Here is a 23024-nt window from a genome sequence, read left to right as displayed (position 1 = left end):
GCTTTGAGGGGAGGTCCCTTGTGTGTGCCCCGTCAGGGCCACATGTTATATGACAAAAGTGTTGTGGAGTTGGGCTTGGCAGCTAGGGCTACAATTGTAGTTGAGATTGTCATTTATGACATTACAACACCAGGGCACATTACAATGATATGGTAAGCAGCACCATTAAGGCTGTTGAAAGGAAGTCAGAGTTCAAGTATTTGTGCATGAAGCACTTTATGTGGTGGCGACTTCTGAATTTATAGTTGTCAGGACGGGAATAGAAAGGTTGATTTGGTCTGAGAACGGGTCTGTTCATGCTTGGGTCTGGTTGATTGTGAAGTCCAGTCCATTTTTCCTTTTTTTCTGGCAAAACTCTTGCAAGGCTGTTACTGCTTCATCAGAAAGGGCTAGAACCATGTCTGGAAGGTTATCCACAAACCCCGCCCATGCAGCGCAGTGGGAGTATGCTCAGTACTCATGCACATGGGTCCTGAGAGAAGGATGCTCTGAGGTAGTACTGGTGTGGGAGGCAGAGAGGGCCTGGGTATGTCTCTGAATAAAGGAGGGAAGAGGGTGGAGAGATTGCTCCAAACCAATTCCAAGAACAATAAAATCCCATTATTCTATGACTCATTACACGCGTTTGAATCCAACAACAGGTCAAAACACATACCTTGAACTATCATTACAGGACACAGGACAAGTCTCCTAGAAGCATCTTATACTAAGGTCTGGGTGTGTTTCTCACTACCGGCATCACCACTGTTGCATTGCACCATTTCTTTCTTTGGAGGGGCCTAAACCACTGAGGGGAGAACTCTTTGGGTCAGTTAGTTTAGAAAAGAGATCTGCCAAACTGCTTGTTCTCAGGGTGAAAAAGATACTGATTAGCCATTAGGCCACAGTTCTGAAGCCCTCATACTTTAAAGTAATGTAATTCTAAGCTTCCATGTGTTGTAAAGAGCTGTTCACTGACTTGGCTCCCAAGCAGGAAGAAAGGGGGGTGAACGGTGCAATGAAAACAAGAACTCGTTCTCTTCCTTCCAATTTTTTGATACAAATACGCCCTTGTTTCTCCAGTTGCATTTTCTCACCACTCTCCCATACTCTCCTAATACTCTGCATCATCTGATGATGTCAAATAAGCTATAGGATATAAGATCTTCAAAATGTCAGCAGTAAAGTGCTTCTTGTGGCTTTTTTTCCTGGCCTATCTGTAAATGGCACCAGGAAAAATCAATCTATTTTTATGAGTCGTCCAACCCAGCTGGGTCTACTTAAGAAAAATCTCCAGATGAAATTTATTGAGATGTTCCTAAAATGCCTCCTATTTACGTATTACAAATGAAACATTATTCAGAATTTGGAAGTGATTTCTGGAGTATTTGAGTCTTTTCATTTTAAGCCTGAAGGAACAGCCCATAATGAAAACTTACCGATGGAGTTGATATTTGATCACATCTGTGTTTATTTGGGACTGCTAACTTATCATTAATAAAGCATTTGGCTAGAAAACGATGGCCATATTGACGGTCTGGTAACTTTTTTCTCCATTTTATGCCACAATAACTGCCCAGTCTTATTGTTGCCCATTATGAATGTATAAAGTTTTATAGCCTAAGTAATGTCAAATGACGCAGTGTCAAGAAGACCTGGAGACAAGTTGGGAGGGTTTAGATGGAAAAAGAAGTTGTGTGGTCCATGCCAGCCTTGCTTGTAGTTTTACTAGGTATTGATCCCTTTTTTACATACTGATTTAGCATCCTGAATTATGATGCAGTATTAAATTTAAACACCACTTGAGAGCTTGTACCTCAAAGGTTGCTCTGTGTCACAACCACTTTTGACTCTGATGGTGTCTGCCTCTCTAGAGGAGGTGTTTTATGAGAACTGTCCATAAAAGACTGCATGGCGGTTAGCTCTGCAGTGGAGAGAACATGCAGTGCTTTATAAGCATCTGGAGGGCCAGCAAGCATGAGCAGTCCGGTACACCAAAAATATTCACAAAATCAGAGTCTTGAAAGGAACTTCCAGAGATCAACCAGAGGCAACAGACTTATACATTCACTAAAACTTCAGAAAAGAGGTTTCCACAGACTTCCTTGATAACAAAGTTCATTATACAAGCCTAATCCTAGAGGAAACTTTCCCTACACCTCCCCAAGCCTCTGCACTTCACGCTCATTCCTTTTTCTCCCATATCGAGGGCCAGTGAAATCCCACCTCGTCTACCACAGAAGAAAGTGGAGTATAATGTATTGGTCAAGCTTTTCAAAAATTAGGAGTTCTTAAATATTTAACTAGGTATAATGCATTACACTCCAGGTGTTATTTATATAGTGTCTATTTGTTGCATATGCACCAAGGCTATTTTTATGAGTGAAATATATCTGAACACCATGCTAGAACTTTTTTTTTTTTTAGTCAGGCAAGCTGGATTGAGTTCTAGGGTCTTTTTTTAAAATAGGTGTCAGTTAGTTGCCAGTATTGTAAAACACATGCTATGTTCCTAGCATATTCCTATGATGTTTAATGTCCAAATATAGAAAAGAAGGGGAGAGAGGGAAGGATAGAAAGAGGGAGAGAAGGAGAGACAGAGAGAAGGAAGGGGAAGAGGGAAGGAGGGAGAGAGGAAGAAGGATGAAAGGAAGGAAGAGAGGGAGGGAGCGAGGGAGAGAGGAAATTATTTGTCCATTGATTTTAGATCTGCATGGAACTCACTCCCGCACTTTTTTAGTCTGATGTGGGGCCATCCTGTTTCTCATTGCTCGTCACTGAGGCAATGCAGGGACAGGGGAAGGAGCAAACAGCCAGTGGACCACAGATGGCTTTGTGTTCCATGCAGGACCATGGATAGCTTTGTGCTCCGTTGCTGGGTCTAGATTCCAGGAGAGCACAGGAAGAGCACAGAGAAGATAATATGAGAACAGAAGGTGATTTATTCATGGCAATCTAAAATGATTTCCTTCTTGTTCACCTTTCCTTCCAATGCCTTAGGCAAATCTATTAATTCTTCCCTTACAGTGGTAAAAGAACAAAACCAAAATAAGGTAAGGTGTGGATTTTCTCTTCTGCAGTATGAAAATATATAGGTTTCAGAAACGAAACAGTTTATTCATATCTAGAATCCATTAATTGATGGTATTTATTAAAATGCAGTAATTCATCAGGTTTTACAAAGAATTAAGCTATGGATCGCTAACAAATTAAATATAACTTTTTATTTCAATCAAATGGCTAGCTCACTGTACCATGTTTTACACAACTATCACATTTAATCTTCACCCAATGGAATAGGCAGTTGTTCTCAAAGTGCCTGGAGGTTCCTCAACCAGCAGCATTACTCAGGAACGTGTTAGAAATGTAAATTCACAGGCCTCACCTCAGACCTATTGAATCAGAAACTCCAGGGGTAGGACTAGCCATCCATGTTTTAACAAGCCTTCTGACACACAGGACAGTTGAGAATCACCAGGCTATGGAGTATTCTCATTCTAGAGTTAAGAAAACTGAGGCACGAAGACTTTAAGCAATTTTACCAATACCACATAGTGAGAAAGCAGTCAAGACTACATGACTCCAAAGCCCTTGCTCTCAACTATGAGGTTATGCTGCATGATGGACTCAGTTTACTTAGGAAAAGTGTCAAGAATATAGACAAATTGGGAAATATACTCCAGAGAAAGAATTTAGATTTAAAATAATAATAATAATAACAACAACAACATATGGCTTGAAACATGTCTTGCTTGGCTTAATTTCTGTCTCTAAAAATCTTGAACTGAAAACATTCTGACTCAAAGTGTTGAAGTCAAATCAGGTAGGTGATGGGAAAGAATGCTTGGACTCAGAAGGTCCAGCGAGCAGATGGCTTCTGTCCCATGTGACAAGGCAGCCACTAGACTAAATGCCAGCAGAATGATGCTACATCAAAATGATCTCTAGGGGCACCTGGGTGGCTCAGTCGGTTAAGAAGTAAAGCATCTGACTTCAGCTCAGGTCATGACCTTGCGGTTCGTGAGTTCGAGCCCCACGTCAGGCTCTGTGCCGACAGCTCAGAGCCTGGAACCTGCTTCGGATTCTGTGTCTCCCTCGCTCTCTGCCCCTCCCCCGCTCATGCTCTGTGTCTTTCTCTCTCAAAAATAAATAAACGTTTCTTAAAAATCTCTAAATTCACTAAAGAAAAGCCAGGAATCCCAACTTGTGAGGGAAAATTTCCAACTTTAGCTATTTAGCTAAAACATTAGATATTAACTCATGAATTTTGAAAGAAGTATGCCGATTTTTTTAACTATGGGTTTTGCTTACAGCATGCCATTTTGTAACCTTTCACTGAGAAATCCTCACATTTAATGAACACAGATCAAATGACTGAGGGTATATAAGGTTTGTGAAAAATATGTGTGGGAAAAAGTGTGGGAAATTGAACGTATGGAACTGTGCTAAGTGATCACATTATCAAAAGTGGGCTTAAACCTTATGGCTATGTCATACTGGTCCCTTTTATTAACTCACAGTTTGGAACAGTGTTTCCTAATATCACCGCATTTGTATAATATTCATTGAGATTGTGTGACTGCAAACCCTGATTTCACAAGAAACTGCTTGAGTGAATGTTGGAAAATAAGCTTTTGAGGCATATGTCAAGTGTTTATGTGGGCACCATTTTAAATTCTCACTGAGAAAGCCACTCTATGGACTGAAAAACATTCAGAGGAAGCAGGTTTGGAAAGGTTACTACAAAATCCATCTCAACTGCAAACAGAAGTGATTTTAATGCCTGTTATTTTGGAAGCAGTTCAAAGTTGTTTTTTCCATTGTAAATAGCATTAAAGTGCTCTGTGGAGGCAAGTATTACTTTTTTCTTGGCCCACTGCACTTCAGTAATGGCTCTTATACACTGAAGGCACAACAATAAGACTCAGGAAGTTATGCACAGTATATCAGGGACAGCAGAGGAGAAGAGGGAGGGGAGAGGAGGTCATATGGTAAGTATAGAAAAGAAAAATTTGGGGGTGGAGATGCTGTGCATGCGAATACCAGCCAAGACAGGGAACATCTGGAAAACCTGCTCTGTATTATGTGGTCATTCCACAAACTTTTCCAAGGAATCACATAAGGAGAATATTATATTTTAATTAGAGTTGGGACTGATCCAGAGAAAGGGGGGAAAAAGGATGGTTTGGTGAACGAGCTGCATTTTAGTTTGGCTGGGTCCATGAAATGCAATTAACCACTTAGTTCCCTCTAGAGGTGCTCAGCCTATTCCAATGGCTCAGCGACTTAATGAAACATCACACTGGACTCTTTCTTGCTTAGCCTTAACCTGTTAAAAGGAGAGGAGAAGTAATAGGTGAGTGTCAATTGAAGAAAAGAGGTCAAACCTGGGACCTTTTTGTCAGGAGACCCCAGAAAGCCAATATGATACCCTTGTCTCCCTCTGCCTTTCTTATTTATGTCACATGGCAAGTTTATCAGTTATTCTCTGAAGGTAACTGGGAAAGAATAGATATATGAATGTGATGAGGTATGTAATTTATTTAAGGTAATATTCTATTTAATTTTATGAGAAAACACAAGTATTAAGCCAAAAAAAATAAAATATTCCACATGTCTTGAATCCTCCTTAATAGAAATTAAATACATTTTAAATGCTAATAATTTATTAAGTTTTTAGTTTAGCATCTAAAAAATTAAATTTAATGTATCTAATATTAATAGAAAGGAGTGAAAGAAATATTTCTTAGAACTTTGTTGTTGTTTACAAATTCATCATCATACATTTATTGAGTTTCAAACTACATAGTGGGAATTGTCCTAGAAGAACCAACCTCTCCACTCAAGGGACTAGCAGTCCAGTAAGAGAGACATGGCATAGAGCCTTGAAATGTTAATGACAATATAAGACAATGATATATATAATGGCAGTCAGTAAATTGCCAAGCTAATGGTTTAGAAAGAAGCACCATGGGCTCTAGGGGCAGAGAGAGCCGGGATGGCTTCCTGAGAGAAGTAGTGATTGTCTGGTCCTTGAAGGCTGGATAGTATCTGGATAAGTGGAGAGAAGCCAGAGGATCAAGCAGCGAGTGGTCTATGCTCTGAGCAAATGCCCAGGAAGGCGTTAAGAGTGTTCAAAGGGCAGATGATAGTGGTTGAGAAGAGGCTCCTGGAAGTGACACAGGGAGGGTGACATTTTAAAGGAGTCAGTGGCCAGAATATATAAGGCATTGACAAATGTCCTAGATAAAGCATTATAGGGATTGCAAAAGATGTTGTTTGAGGAAGGATCCCTGGTGTAGGGAAGAAAAGCTTATAATTGAAAAGGGTCCAAAATTAGTATCTAGAGATTTAAGGAGTACACATACTGAACATATACAAGGAATTACAAAAGAGGGATACTTCCAAATGTTTAAGGGATGTTTTTTTCTTCAACGGTATCTCTGTGGCACATTACAGTTTGGACATGATGATGTCCACAGTGATTTCTCTGTTTCCCTTCCTTTATACCCCAGACCCCAAATTATTATGCCATCTGAAATAGTCTAAATTCCTGACCCCTTGCATTTTGACCCCATGCCAATAACATGTCAACTCCCTTTCCTTCCTCTTTAAGCATTATCTTCTCCAGACAGTATTTGGCCCTTATACTTGAACACCAGACTTTGCAAAAGTTGGAGAAATCTTGCAAAGAAGGAACATGGCATCCAATTTTTGGACTCACCCTCCTTCGATACTCTTCCAGCTGCTGTGCGTATACATACTGCTTGATTTTATTTAATAAGAAAGCTCAAAATGTTTCCCAATTCAGAACATAACCCTGCATGCTGTTCCCTCTAGTCTAACCAGAAATCCCATTCTCCTCCTCCTCTAACTCAATAAACCAAATCTAATTGGAGAATAATTATAAAATACACTGATGTGCAATTTGTTACACTAACCCAATAATTAATTAATATGCTACTTATGGTTCGGAAGAGCTCTTAAGACACAGCACAAATACTGCTAGATGAAAGAGAATACCAAAGACATAAACCAGGGGCAGCATCTTTATATAAGACAGGCCAGGAGATAAAGGCAAGATCTACTTGGCCTGTTTGAAACTATGGTGAGATTTGTTTTACCCCATTTGAGGATTCTCCTTTTGCCCTTTTTACATGTGAAGTAGATTGTGTGTTTTGCAGATGAATTGGCAGCTGGTGGATGGACTTTTTATGTTTAAATTTTCCAACCACCAGATGCTTTCAGGTGAGAGAATAGTCCTAATCAATGGAGCCCATTTCCTATGGACGCCTGGTTGATTTGAGTACACAAGCTACACTCCTCCTGGTAATACACAACTCCTAGTTGCTTTGGCCTTCACACAATTGAAACTTGCAGCAGGAAATGCCTTGGATTTTCTTCTTCATTAATAAAATGTGCAGTATGCATAACTTGCCCTGGAGATTTCATTTTAAATGATTATAAACCTATCTTCTATTTGCCTTTGGACAGGGGAGAGTTGAAGCTAAATCAGACTCTTTGTATTTAGAGCAATGAGCAATTATTAAATGACCACCAAATATATTTTTTTTTCTTTTTGGACAAATGAACATATTCCTCATAGCTGGGTGCAAGATTCTCAGCGACACCAGGCAATGATCCACCAATGCACCTTCATACACTGAAGGACAGTATGTTTTATTTTAATCCTTTCACCTCTGTCTCGTAAAATTGGCTTTTATCTTTAGAAGTGTAATGAACTCTTTGGAGTACCCACCACCTGGGAAGCTACAGTGTTTCTCATCTAAGGGTGAAAGAGCCTGAAATGATCCAGAATGGTGCACCTTATATCCTCTTCTTCACAAGGCTCCTGGAAGCCTTTCTTTTAATCAGCTTTTAATATTTCCCTGGCAAGGCACGCCTGAAGCATTTCCCTGGCTCAGCGTGGGTGTGCCTGTGTCAGAACCCTGTTTTCCTGGAGACCTCATGTTTGTGCAGCAACACAGTTCACTTTGGCAGGCCAGCACCATACATGACGAATGAGGACTCAAAACCTACAAGTTCAGCTGATTTCCAATCTAAGGCCTATACCAAGGAAGTAGTAAATCCACCACAATGTGGTTCTTTGCCAGGATCTGTATATGAGTACTGCTTTGTATTTCTATTGCTTTTAACATGAGGTTTGAAATTCAGCTGAGACTTGCCCCATTTTATAAAAAAAACAACTGATCAATTGCCTACCTATTGTCTGCAACAAAGGATGTACTGCACTAAATCATTGCGTTTTTAATCCGCATTTCTTTTACATGGCATGTTATGTTGAAATGGGAGAGCCTTTCTGTTCACATGCAACAGTTAACTTCAAATCCCTCCCTTCAGTGTGTCACCTGATCCTTTTTATCATGCATTAGAAATTTCCTGAACCTGGCAAAAAGAGCAGTATTTACGCAAGCTTACTTTTTAGGATCATGGACCTATTTCCAGAAATTCTTTTTTCCTTTCAAAACAAAAATACCAGTTTATTTTCAGCCATGGGATTTTCCTTAGCAAAGAGAATTAGTCAAGCCAAATACTTTGGACTCATCCCGTGTCAATTCATGAAAGGAATGCTAATTAGGAAATTCCATATATTATATGAAGCCATACTGGACAAAGATAAGACAAAACTTGCTTAAATGAATTATTATTTGGAGGAATTTCCAAACTATAGAAAACTGAAAGGAACAACTCCCTTCCTCTCTCTTTAAATTCTGCACTGTCCATCTTCAATGTCCATACCATCATATTTCAGATTTTAAATGTCCAGAGTCTATAGGAAAATGTTTTTACCTATTTTTCTCATTCTATAGAAACATCATCATGGCACAATGTGTGTTTGGATTTTTTAAAATAAAGACAATTGTGACAATAAGGCAAACAGATATATTCAACACTGGAAAGCATCAAACAACCTGATAAAATAGATTACAGACTTCCTATAGATCATTTTGATAGAGTTAGAGGCTAAAATATGGAATGAACATAGTGATTGCTTAATAAATTATTACTGATGTGATAATGTTCACATAATACAAAGCTCCTCAAACTTTTTTGTACAAGAGAATCACCTGGGGTTGTGTTAAAAGTGTGAATTCATGAGTCTGTCCCCAGAAATTCTGATTTGGTCGCTGTGAAGTGGGTCCTGGGAATCTGCAGTTTTGACCAATATCCCAGGTAATCCAGGTATAGATGGTCCATGGGCCACACTTCGAAAAAATACTGCCATGGGGCATGAATTGTAAAGAAAGAAAGATTTATTTCCCGTAAGTCCAGAGCATTTCACAAAGTAATAGGGTGACAAATGCTCTCTTAAGCACAGAAGGGAACATAACCAACCTGGAAGGATAGGACATTCTGCTCATTTGTTCATTTACTCATTCCTTCCTTCATTCTTCATATTCCACTGAGCACCTATGACAAAGCATTTACTTGCTTGCCAGACCCTGAAGCTGCTCTGTGAACTCCCGGCATAGTCAGGGGTGAGCCCACAGAGAAGCCCATTATCAGATGAAGAACCATCATGCAAAAGAGCATTCTTTTTCTATTTGAATTTTCCTTTCTTTGTGGGCATTTGAGCTTGTGCTCACATCACTCAACATCAGGCTGGACTATCTTTGCCTTTTTCTCTCTGTTTTTTTTTTTTAATTGAGATATAATTGACATATAACATTGCATTAATTTCAGGTGTACAAGATAACAATCTGATATATATAGATATATAGATATACATATCAGATATATATATATATCAGAATCATAAAATTACCACCACAAAGTCTAGTTAACGTTCATTACCACATAAAGTTTTTTCCTTGTGATGAGAACTTTTAAAGATCTACTTTCTTAGAACTTTCAAATATATAATACAGTATTGTTCTTTAGTCACCATGTTGCACATCATATCCCTAGTTCATTTCAGTTTCTATTTTGTTTTTTTTAGATTCCACATACAAGTGAGATCATATGGCATCTGTCTTTCTAACTCTTCATTTTTATGACAGAAGGTAGAGCATGGAAGCCAAGTTTAACACCAGCTCAGTCAAAGTGGGGAAATTGTGTATTGGGGAATTTGATACTATTTTTTTTCATCAGAGAGTTAGTTTTCTACTGAGGATAAGTTAATGATGTCATATAACTCACTTTCAACATATATCGCTTTTTCCCTTCAAGCTAAAGGATAGTCCAATTAAATTTAGCCTTTAAAATAGACCACATCTAGGGCGCCTGGGTGGATCAGTCTGTTAAGCATCTGACTTCAGCTCAGATCGTGATCTCATTGTTCATAAGTTCGAGCCCAGCGTTGGGCTCTGCACTGACAGTTCAGAACCTGGAGCCTGATTCAGATTCTATGTGTCTCCCTCTCTCTCTCTCTGCTCCTCCCCTGCTCTCTTTCTCTCTCTCTCTCTCTCTCTCTCTCTCCCCCCAAAATGAATGAACTTAAAAAAAAAATAGACCACATCCCAAATTCCTTAGAACTGTATGAAAATAAATCACATTTTATACCGCCATATGTACTACCTGGTGTAGAGCTCAGATAAATAGGATTCTCAAGAAATCTCTGACACAGGATATTATTCAAATAAAATGGTAGAACATACATCGCCAACCAGTATAGAAGCCAAAAGTGGTCTTCTTGTTCTAAGCCTTGAAACTCTGACTTAATGCAGTATCTTGAGGTAGGATTTTTAAACTATCAGATGCTTAGAAACTTTCAATTCAAGTTTTAAGTGTATTTATTTATTTTGAGAGAGAAAGAGAGAGAATGAGCGGGGGAGGAGCACTCCATGCTGTCAGCACGGAGGCCTACGTAGGGCTGGATCTCACAACTGTGAGATCATGACCTGAGTCGAAATCAAGAGTTGGATGCTTAACCGACTGAGCCACCCAGGCACTCAGTTCAATTTTATATCTAAAGAAGTTCTATTTCCAGAAATGGTAGATTTTTTTCAGACCAGATTTCCTGCAGAAAAAGAACCAAAAATATTGGATAAAATACTAATATAAAAAGTCTCATAAATGTATCAATAAGCTGACAAGGAACCACCAGAACAAAATCTAAGGGGAAAAGGGAAGCTACAGAAGAAAGCAAGACCTGAGCATCACAGATGCTTTTATCCAGAAGACATTTCTGAGTTTTGTTGGCCTTATACAGAGATAGACAAAAGGCAAGGCTCAGGGCCAGTGCAAGAGCAGAGCCCAAGAAAAATCCTTCCCCACATTAAATGGAGCCCAAAGACTACACCCTCAAAGAACATGTCAATCAGAAGTGAACTAGCCTCTACTGTGCCGATTTGTGGAGAAGGGAAGAAAAGTGGGAGAGGGGAGAGATGTCGCACCCATAGGCCAACCCTTGTGTGGATTTGCATTCCCTGGAAATTTCAAAGAACCTCAAACTCTGAACTTGATTGAAAGTGGTAGAGGACTGGTAATGCCCGCAAGTGTCTGGCAGAAGCAAAACCTCTCTGGAGAATGTGCCTTTGTGAAAAGTCCCAAACATTCCCACCAGTAATTTTTTATAAATTTTTTTTTTCAACCTTTATTTATTTTTTGGGACAGAGAGAGACAGAACATGAACGGGGGAGGGGCAGAGAGAGGGAGACACAGAATCGGAAACAGGCTCCAGGCTCTGAGCCATCAGCCCAGAGCCTGACGCGGGGCTCGAACTCACGGACCGCGAGATCGTGACCTGGCTGAAGTCGGACGCTTAACCAACTGCGCCACCCAGGCGCCCCAACCCACCAGTAATTTTTTAAAGACGATGACAAGTACATACACAAAAGTTACCAAACATACTAAAACAGACACCATGAGCAAATTTGTTATCTGCCGCGTATCCCAAAATTTTGCTCCAGAGAAGGATCACTAGGAGAGGAGAAGACACCAGCCCCACCCCTGAGAGCAGGTGCCCTTTAATCCACTGAATATTTGATGAAAAGTTTCTTTGGCTAGAAAAGATTAAAATACCTGTTGAGGTATTTGGGGGAAGATAAACCCTGGGTTTTCTTAATTACGTGACTCAGCATGGCCATCTTTGACAATTAAGAAGCCAAACAACAAATTCCTTTGGGTGAGAAACTTAACTACTTGGAAGAAAACTTTATATGTGTGAGGAATTCAAAGAGCACATATTCTTCATTATAATCTTAAAAACACACACACAAGGGGCACCTGGGTGGCTCAGTCAGTTAAGCGTTGGACTTCAGCTCAGGTCATGATCTCGAGATTTGTGAGTTCAAGCCCCACATCAGGCTCTGTAGTGACAGCTCAGAGCCCGGAGCCTGCTTCGGATTCTGTGTCTTTCTCTCTCTCTCTGCCCCTCCCCTACTCACACTGTGTGTGTGTGTCTGTCTCTCTCTCAAAAATAAATAAACGTTAAAAAAATAAAAACAAAAACAAAAATCACACACAAGAGGAAAAGATTTAGTATGTTTTCAGAGGCAAAAAATGATGTGTGAAACTGAATCCCAAGTGACAAGAAGCAGCATGGAGAAGTGGCCTGTGGTCTCCTTGGGATTCTATATGGCATATCACATTAGTCCAACTGCTATAATCGGAATTTATCAGGCCTTTTGATTTTGTTCATGTGTTTTAGATTCAAAAAATGTATTTTGCCAGAATTCTTTGCCCTTAATTTTTAAAACCATGTGTGTTTTAGGGTCAATTTAATCTGCATGTTTCCTATTTTCTTATAATTAAACCATCAAAATATTGTCCTTTAAAAACTATTTGATGTCCACAAAATCATATGAGCCCTTTCAATAAGCTTCTTAAAAGGGTTTTTATCCCACTTAAAAACAGAAGTTGCACTGTGTTATGGGTGACCTGATGCAGAAACCAAGAATCCCCTTTAAATTCCAAAATCCTTGAAGTCTGAATAATTTCTGAACTTGGAGAAAATGAGTTCACCCATTACTAAAGTTTCTGTGTTGCTAAAGAAGACATTTGGAGCAAAGATGAGTTCCACAAGAGGGGAAATCAGAGCTGCAGAAGAAACTGAGGTATGTGAATTTAGCTTGGGCCCCTGAGGAATAGCTGGAAGCCCAACTTGTCACATTGCCATCCACAGAGCAAGAAAAAGCTCAAATGCACATCAAATGTTTGACAGGACTAAAAAGAAATGTGATGTCCATATGAAATATTATTTGTTCATAATGCTAAGAAAACAATGGAACATAAAATGTATGGATTTCAGCTCCATCCTATTTGCTCTCTAGCATAATCCTCTGCTGTTGGCAGCCCATGGAAAACCCTTAATATATTTACCAACATTGAATAATTAATTCCTCATAAAGGATAAATAGGATTTGTTATTCTAACATTAACTCCTGTTACATAGAACAGCAGAACTGTGGTGGCAGGCCCAGTGGATGGAGGTTTTTTGTAGAAGGTTATGGATAGCAAGCCAGGAAAATGAACTGGGTTCTGTAGAAAAGTCTCTCCCCTGCTCTGCTGGTGTTGACAGGAGCCCAAGAGCTGAGCAGCAGCTAGCATGCCTGTGAGGGGAAAGCTCTCCCGCCAGGCCCCAGGGTGCGTTCAGGAGGCATTTCCAGGGAACCCATAAATACTTCTGTTCTGAGCAGTTCCCAGCTCTTGGAGAGCACAGGCTTGTTATCACCAAGCATCAAATACTGAACAGACAGGATGCAGGGGCTTCCCCACCAGAGGAGCTGGCACACGAGCTCTAAGGAAAAAGGATCTGAGTCCGTTTCCTGCAATTGTTAGAGAAGGATGGTGGCCTGGCCCTTGGGTATTTAGAGTCCTGTGTACATTACTATTCTCATGTGATCACCAGGATCTCAGCATACCCAGGCCTCAATCATCTACAGAAAAACTCCCTCTGCTTAGGCAACTGAATTAAAAGCTTGATTTCTCTATTACAGCTAAAATAGTTTTATTCACAGTTTGCAAAGCTGTAGCACATGCATTAAATATTTCCTTTAATATGCTGTTGATTTTAACCACAGCAGCGATGATAATAGTACCAATAACAAGCATTACTAGAACAAGTGAGATTAGCAAAGTTGCAAGATACAAGGTAGATATATAAAAATCTAATGTAGTTCTATACACTAGCAACAAACTATTAGACCTTTTAAACAGCTTTTTGAGGTACAATTCATATATAATGAACTGCATATATTTCAAGTGTACAATGTGAAAAATAAAGTGTACAATTTTATAAGTTTTTACATATATATATGTTTTTTATACGTTTTTACATAAGTTTTTATATGTACATATATGTCTATACATGTGTGTGTATGTGTATATACATGAAACTACCACCATAATCAAGACAATGAATGTATCCATCATTCTCAAAAATTTTCTTTGTCCTTTTGTAATCTCTCTCTCTCACCCCTCCATGGCTTTTCTCCACCCCCATCTGTTTTCTGTTACTATAAATAAATCTGTATTTTCTAGATTTTTAAATATATGGAATCATAGACTATGTACCCTTTTTGGCCTAGCTTCTTTTACTCAACATTATTTTAAGGTTCGTCCGTGTTGTTGCTGGGGGTGCTTAGAACTTCTTGGATTTGCAGGTTTATAATTTTGATCAAACTTGAAAATGTATTCAACCATTATTTCTTCAAATACTTTTATATTCTCCCCTCTCTCCTCTCCTTCAAGAAATCTATAACACATTTATTAGGACTCATTAGCTCACCGATGCTCTGTTTTTGTTTTAGGTGTTTTTTTTTTTTCTTCAGTTTTTTTATCTCTGAGTTTCATGTAGGATAGTTTTTATTGCTTCAAATTTATTAATTTCTTTTCCTCTTCAGTGTTCAATCTGCCATTAATTCCCTCTAATAAACTTCTCCACCCAGGCATTATTTTTATCACTAGAAGTTCAATTTGGGTATTTTATTTTATATTGTTTATGTCACTACTTAACATTTTTCATCTTTCCTCTAGTTTCTTGAACACATGAAATAGAGTTATAAAAACTTTTGGTGTCCTTATCCTACCAATTCTAATGTCTGGGTCATTTCTGGGTCAATTTCAATTGGGTAAATTTTCTCTTAATTATAGGTCACGTTTTTTTCTACTCCTTGGTATATCCGGTAATTTTTTATTGGATTCCAGACAGTGTGAGTTTTACCTTCTTGAGTACTGGATTTTTTTTTTCACTCTCAAATATTCTTGAGTTTAGTTCTTTAATGTATTTTTACTACTAGGGAACATTTCGATCCATTTGGGTCTTGCTGTTAAACTTTGTTAGGAAGGCCCAAAGCGGCATTTAGCTTAGGGCTTATGAATTTTATGAGGTTTTTCTCCTCTGACCAGTAGGAACAAAAGTATTATCGACACTATGTGAGTTCTAAGTATTGTTTACTCTACACTTTTTGAGTGACTCTTTCCCTGCCCTCTGATAGTTTCCTTTGCAACATGCAGTGATCAATTGTAGAGTTATGGGGACTCTGTAGACCTCTGACATAGTCTCTCGGTGCAGTTCTAGTCCCTCCAATACACTGATCTACAACCTCTATCTTGGCCTCCCTGAACTCCCACTTCTACTTCTTCAACTCAAGAAGACTTCAGGACTCTGTCTGAATTGCAGCCTCCTCTGCTGTGGCCTAGAAACACTCTCCAGGTGATGAGCTGAGCAGTGATAGGGCTCGCCTTATTATATTTTTTTCTCTATCACCCAGAAATCACTGTCTTCCATTGCCTGACATCCCATGGCTTAAAAACCATTGTTTTATATACCTTGTTCAGCTTTTTAGTTGTTTCAGTTGAGAGGACAGATCCAGGCCCTGTTACTCCATCTTGGCTGGAAACAAAGTCGCACAACTAGAAACTAAAATTAAAAATACATACTATTTATAATAGCATCAAAAAATATAAAAGTCTTAGGGAAAAATTAATGTAGTGTGTGTAAAATCTATATACTCAAGATTCTAAAACATTTCTGGGAGAAATTTAAAATGGACCTAAATAAATGGAGAGATAAACCGTGTTTATCAGAAAACACAGTGTTGATAAAATGTCAATCTCCCCCAAATTGATCTATTGACTCAGTGCAATTTCAACCAAATCCCAGCAGGTTTTTTTAATAGAAATTGGCAAAATGGTTTTAAAACTTAATATGGAAATGCAAATGAAGATCTAGGAAATGGAATTATTCTGAAAAGAAGAACAAATTTGGAGTAATTATGCTACCCAATATCAAGACTTATTATGAAACTATAGTAGTAAATATGGTGTGGTATTGCGATGAATACAGACATATAGATCAATGAAATAGAACCCAGAATCCAGAAATGAATCCTCATATCCATGGCCAATTGACTTTCAACAAATGTGTCAAGGTGCCAGTTCAGTGGGATGAAGGATAGTCTTTTTCAGTAAAAAGATCCTGGAAGAATTGATCCAGTGGGGGGAAAATTTCTAGAATGCACCTCACACCATAAACAAAAATTAACTCGAAATAGATTACTTAAATGTAATATCTAAAACGATAAAACTTCTAAAAGAAAATATAGGGAAAACATTTTAATTTGAATTAGGAAAATGTTTCTTAGGTAAGACACACAAAAATAAATGAACCACAGAAGAAAAGCTACAATAAATTGGGTTTCATAAAAAATTAAACTGTAATAAAGAGCCTGACTCCATTTTGATGTTTGATTTTGACTGCTGACAGCTTTCAAATCCCACCGTTCCACCTTCTCCTTCTGCCCCACATCTGGGCTAGCTGATAAGAAAGCCCAGGGGCTCCTACCTTTGTTGCCAAAAGGAAGTTCAAAACATGCAAGCCCTGGCTCTCAAGCACAGGAACCCTCACTCCAGCGCCATTCCCTAAACACAGTACAAACAAAACCAGCCTCTTTTCCCTGCTCTCTCAAGCCATTTTTGTTCCTCCTTAGGAGCCTGCCCTGCTCTCCCCAGAAAGTCTCATTATTGCATAATAATCCTTTCCTACCTTCCTGGCGTGGTCTCAACACCTAAATCAAATTTGGTGGACAGGAATCGATCCTACTTCTATGGGATAACCACCCAAAACTTTTACACTTCAAAAGACTCTGTTAAGAAAATGAAAAGGCAAGCCACAGACCAGGAGAAAATATTTGCAAGCATGTTTCTCAATGAGGCATTTATCCAGAACATATAAAAGAACTCTTAGAACTCAATAGTAAGAAAACAGTCCCATTTTAAAAATTGGCAAAAAATTTGAACAGACTTTTCATTGAAGAAGGTATATAAATGACAAATAGTCATACAAAAAGATGCTGAATATCATTCATCGAGAGGGAAATGTAAATTAAAACAGGTATCACTTCACAGCCACTATATTAAAAAAAAATTTACAGTGACCTACAATACTGAGTATTGCTGAGGATATGAAACAACTAGAAATTTCATACATGGATAGTGGAAATGGAAAATGGTGCAGCCACTTTAGAGAGCAGTGTAGCCGTTTCTTAGTCAGATTAAACATAGACTTATTATACAACCCAGCAATCCTACTTTTTAGGTATTTACCCAACAAAAATGAAAACATACCCATACAAAGACTTGTAATTAAGTGATTATTGTAACTTTCTTCATAATAGCCAGAAACTGGAAATAAGCCAAATGCTTACCAACTGGTCCACTAATAAACAAAATGTTATGTATCCACATAATGGAATACTACTCAGTAATAAAAAGGAACTACTGATATGGGCAACATTATGAATGAATATTAAAAGCATTATGCCAAGTGAAAGAATCCAGACACAAAAGACTACATACTGCATGACTCCACTTATATAAAATTGTACAAGAGTAAAGCAAGGATTTAATGGGAGGGAAGTGATGTTAACATGGCACAACAGAATTTGGGGAGTGATGGAAATGTTCTATAACATCATTGTGGTGTCAGACATATGAGGATATATATTTGTCAAAACACATCAACTGTACCTTAAAACTGGTACATTTTATTATATGTATGTTACACTTAAATGAAAAAAAATTTAATTAATATCTAGCATCTATTGACTGATGAAGCACTGTACTGGACTCTAGATTGTTCTCTGTTTTGCATACATTATCTTACTTGATCCTTGCACATTCTCAGTATAGTTGAGGTCTGATTCCATAAAGACATGGCTCAGGGAGGTCAAGGGACTTCTCAAGATCATACTATCTGTAGGTAGATTGCAGTATTGGAATTTTTTTATTCCAAATTCAGTGCTCTTTCACCTACAAAGCCTCTTTTTCATGGAAATCTAGGTTTTTAAATCTTTCCTTGATATTTTTAATATGTCGCTTTATACTATCTTAAGTAATCAAGAAAAAAGACCATTTAAATCAAACTTTTAAAAATTCAATTATTTTATTTTTTAGTTCAATTATTTATAGAGGGCTTTATTTAGCACTTATTTTGTACTTTACAATAATTTCTCACTCTGACAGAGTAAACAAATTGCTCTCTTAGAAATTAGCATCTTCTCCCTTTTACTCAGAACCTTAGAGGGACTGACTATGAATTTGATAAAGGAAATGTTCCATCGTAGATTAGCTACAATGGAGTAAAAATTTGGTCTTAATACTGAATAAGCATTGTTTTTGTCACAGTTGGGCTGGAAAGAGAGAGTATGTGCTGCCTCAGCCTTTCTCCTGCTTAACATGATGGCTTAAGAATATAACCATGATGGATTTTGCCATATCTGTGAGCCACTTATGCTATTAATTATTTAATTTTTCTTAAAGATTCTTATTTTTTGTAACTATTCTAATCCTCAACAATAATGTCTACAACATCACAGGTTTGATAAGTTATATATACTTTTAATAGAGACATGACAAAAGGGGACATCTTCTGGCACCTCAGAATTTTGGCTAAAGCTTCAAAGCTTTAAAAAACTGATGAGAATGACCCCAGCAATCTAAAGCAGGGTGTCAATAGGTGACCAACCTGGTTTTTTAAGACTATCAAAAGAAGGTTGAAGATTCATCAAGAGGAGATACCCCATTAGAGTAGACAGTGTTATGGAATCTTGATTCTTTCCTCAAGGCTCTTTTCCCTCCACTTGAAGCAAAGAAACAGAGCTTCAAGAAAACTACTCATAGAGACTGATGATACTTGTCACACATACAGGCTGGCCTCTTACCCCTAGCTGGATGCAAGCTTTGGGAAGCTCCAAAGCATTAGCAAATTCTTGGGAGAACCCCAAATTGTGTTCCCTGGAACTTGGAGAAACTGAAGAATTCAGAAAGCAAGAGATTAGCTGGTGCTGCCCCAAACATCAGTACAAGGAGAGAGGGCCAAGCAGAGCAAACTGCACTTCTATCAATGACAGACAGAGCAAGATATGTGAATGCCTATGAGTCACATGTTTGATGTGTCACCAAGTACAGGAGTTAGAGCTCTCTTGAAAGGTTGCTGCCCAAGATCTACCTGCTGAGGTGAGAGAACCCCAGTGGAAAAAGGCTAATTGGGATACACTGCCAAAAGACAGAAGCCAAAGGAGTGTCAGACAAAGTTGGAGAAAGAGTCCATAAGCTCATCAAGGAAGGGTCTTATTAGGGTGGTGGAAACATCTCCAAAAATATGCCCAGTGGGGGCCAGCTTGGGCCTCTGTCATTAGGAAGGCACTGATCACAAGCTTACAACAGCTCCAAACAAGCCAGTTTTTCTATTTTCCTCTAATCCTCCTCCTCCTTCTAGCCTTGACTCTGGGAGCCAGAACAACGTTGTGAATTGGAATCTGAGAGTCAAAGTGAGCAAAATAAAACATCACTCCTTTTTCCTACTAATAGTCTTCAGGATCAAGGGTCAGATGGTGGAGCATAAAAACTCTGAATTGGATGAGAGACTGAAATTTGTATTTTTGTGTGACTGGAATTTTTAAGATGTGAGCATGAGACTGTTTTCTAAATGAAAAAACTAATCTGAAAGGAATTTAAAAAGTCATAAGGGGTGCCTGGTTGGCTCAGTCAGTTAAGCATCCAACTCTTGATCTCAGCTCAGGTCTTGATCTCAGGGTTGTGAGTTCAAGTCCTGCTGGGGCCCATGCTGGGCATGAAGCCTACTTAAAAAAAAATATGAAATTAGTCTAGAATATCATCCAGCAGCACAAGAAAGATCTGACAGAGCAAGCAGCAAGATAGTAAGGGAATGAAAACAATGCTATTTCCTAATTGTATGTTACGGTGTTCAGCTCAATAAATTCGTACATTTATTCAGCTCAATGAATTCAATTAACAGTTGTTAAAATTAAAATATTCATTCATGCACCTATAAAATCATGTTACACCCCCCTCGTGGTCCTCATTCCATATTCCACACTTTAGGAAAGACTGAGTCATATCACATTAGAAAAAAGAGACCCTGACAGAATTTCAGCACCTGGCCATCACATAAGTGTCAACCAGAATCATTTAGCAATAAGGACAGTATCTCTTAAGTGTCAAACAGAATCATTTAGTGATAAGGACAGGATCTCAGAGATAGCAAATGACTTACTCCAAATCACACAGCTACTTATTTAACCAGAACTCAAGTATTCTAAGTCCTAGATTACAGTGCTTTCCTGAACACTATGTTGCATCCCTGGTTTACCATTGGTAAGTGTTAATATTGTGTTGAAAATTTAATTGTTGAATATATATAATTTGTCTGCCTAATTGTTTCACAACAACAGCAGCAGTAACAATTCTGAATTTTTATAATTTAATTAATCCAATATTAAAACTCTAGGAAAACAAATTGTCTTCAGATTTCTACTCTATCTCTAATATGTCTGCCAGGCCACCCACTTACCTCAGAGGCTGGGCTTGAAAAACTTTGAGTAGGAACTTTTTTGTAGAGTTTTCATGAATTCAACAAATGCTTATTAAACTTCTCATGTGCCAGGCCTTGTGCCAGGCACAGGGAGTTCAAGAGTTCTTGCCCTCCAATTGCTCAGCTCAACAGATGAGAAAACAGGCAAATACAATAGAGTGGGATGAGTACTCTAATGGAGGTGTACTGACTGGGTGATATGAGAACCAAGAGACACCTGACCAGTTTCAGGGGGCCAAGGAGACTCAGGCAAGGCTTTGCCTAAATACATAAAATATACATATATAAACGCATATATATTTGGTTCACATCAGAGGTCATGACTAAAGTGACGTCAAGATTTCCACTGGCTTGCATGTTTGGATGGGCAGGAAAAGATCTCTGACAGACTCCACACCCTATCTGGTGGGGCTCTAAGTGTAAGCCCCTCTCCCTCTCCTTCCATCATTTGAAACATCACTGCACCTTGAGCAAATAGAAGAGGGAAAATCAGTCGTTCAAGAAGAAGAATCTGCCTTGAAATTGCATCCCTTCCCATGATTTTCCAAATGAAGAAGTCGAAATGCACAGCTAAAATGGTCAGAGGCTGTGGTAAGCAGAATAATGGCCCTCCAAGGATAGCCACATCCTAAACTCCAGAACCTGTGAATATGTAACCTCACATGGCACAAGGGACTTTGCAGATATGATTAAGGTTAAGGATCTTGAGATAGGGAAAGTATCCTGGGTTATCCAGGTGGGCCCAGTCCCCTTACAAGTAAAAGAGGAAATCAGAGAGTCAGAGGCAGATGTGATTATGGAAGAGGAGTTAGAAAGATATAGCCTTTCTGTCTTCAAAGAAGGAGAAAGAGGGTATAAGTCAAGGATTGTGGGTAGCCACTAGAAGCTGGAAAAGGCAAGGATTCTCCCCTAACCCTACCATCACTTTGATTTAAGCCCAGTGAGACCTGATTTGGACCTTTGACCTATAAAATTGTAAGGGAATAAATCTGGGTTGTTTAAGCTACTAAATTTGTGGCCATTTGTTATAGCAGTGATAGAAAACTGATATAGAGCCCATGGCTCCTTACTAGAGTGAGCTGAAAGTATGGTTAAAAAATGGTTTCCAGAAAAGTTAATGATATTCAAACAAGCAAATGTCAAAGATAATCATCCAAACTCTGGTGTGTGTATGTGTGTGTGTGTGTGTGTGTGTGTGTGTGTGTGTGTGTGTGTTTAAAGCTGGATACAGTGGGCTATTTTTTTTTTATTAAAGAAATACATTTTCACTGGGGAGTAGTTAGAGTTCCTTGAGGAAGACGTATAATTTTCTGCAGATGAGGATAGTTGACCTCGAAAGTCTAATGAGAAATTCACTGTGAATACCATGTACATCTTCACCCAATGGGAAAACAAAGGTGCTGATCATCGGTGGACTGTTGGCCATAAGAAGCCATAGGGAGGAATGACCTGGATGCAGTCCTGAACACCAGAACATAGTAAGCATTTATTCTCTTTCCAGTACTCTGTGCTGCTGAAAACATACCTAAGGAAACAAATGGATTACTGGAGCAATAAAAGCCAGAGATCTGTGGTGTGAGACTCATTACTTGCTTTTACTGTCCAAATAATCAGAAAGAGTAATCTGTAAGTATTCCTTCATAGTGATGTTGGAAAGGAATTCTTCTTCCCCCTTCTCAGCCATAAAAGGTACCCATGAGGATACACGCAATTGCATCATGAATTTTTCCTTTGTCCTCAGCAGGATCCTGCTTTTGTGTTTGCTTCAAGTGGGATTTATGAGAAATACACTCTTATTCTCTCTAAAAGTTCACCTACAGGTACAGATCAAACAATAATGGCTGTGTGATAAAGCACCTCTGCCCTCATGATGTAATGAAACTGCCTCAAATGAAAATGCTTCAAAGTTCTTTTCCATCTTTGCTTTCCCTGAAGTACAAATCATTCACTGTTTTATTTTATTTTCCTGCAGCCTTGCTCTTTGTGCCCCCTTTTTAATTCATGCTCCTGGTAAGGAGGTGTTGATTTTGAGGAGCTTTATACAATATCACAAATTCCCAGAATTGGAAAAACCTTTAAGAGTTCATCGAATCCTCCTCTTTGTTCATCTAATCTAGGGCTTTACCCAAGCCAGCCAAGGATGGCAATGTTCTCCATACTCCTTAAGATCCCACAGTTTGGAAACCATTATGGGCTTAATTTTGTTCCCCTAAATTCATATGCTGAAGTCCCAGCCCCAGTATCT

Source organism: Leopardus geoffroyi, chromosome C1 (genome assembly GCF_018350155.1).
Source record: "Leopardus geoffroyi isolate Oge1 chromosome C1, O.geoffroyi_Oge1_pat1.0, whole genome shotgun sequence".
NCBI classification, from domain to species: domain Eukaryota; kingdom Metazoa; phylum Chordata; class Mammalia; order Carnivora; family Felidae; genus Leopardus; species Leopardus geoffroyi.
This window is presented reverse-complemented; position numbering follows the sequence as displayed.